We start from the raw sequence: 230 nt of genomic DNA on the forward strand, positions 1-230 counted from the left end.
GAAGATCGCATACTACGAAGAAGAAAAACCAAACCAGAGAGCAACACCGGAGGGAGAAGTCAAGACAGGCCGTGCAACCTGGGAATGAGTGAAATCCGCACATCAAATAGCCTACCTAGGTTTCTTTCACTCAACGAAGCTAGGCTCTTCATTAATACAAATCAATCGAGAGTCCCTTCACTCCCCCTGTTTGCTTCTCCCTAAGGAGATTAACAAAAAGACATACTAGC

The 230-nt window shown here is 45.2% G+C and overlaps 1 protein-coding gene across 1 annotated transcript in view; it reads right to left on the minus strand.

Moving 5' to 3' along the window:
* Positions 1-230, minus strand: part of CSUI_005417 (uncharacterized protein) — an 865-nt gene extending 635 nt beyond the window's left edge. The window contains exon 1 of the mRNA XM_068065593.1: positions 1-230. This exon is cut by the window's left edge and continues 635 nt beyond it. The gene's annotated coding sequence lies outside the window, so the exon portion shown is untranslated.

The sequence above is a fragment of the Cystoisospora suis genome, assembly GCF_002600585.1.
Source record: "Cystoisospora suis strain Wien I chromosome Unknown contig_2626, whole genome shotgun sequence".
Taxonomy (NCBI): Eukaryota; Apicomplexa; class Conoidasida; order Eucoccidiorida; family Sarcocystidae; genus Cystoisospora; species Cystoisospora suis.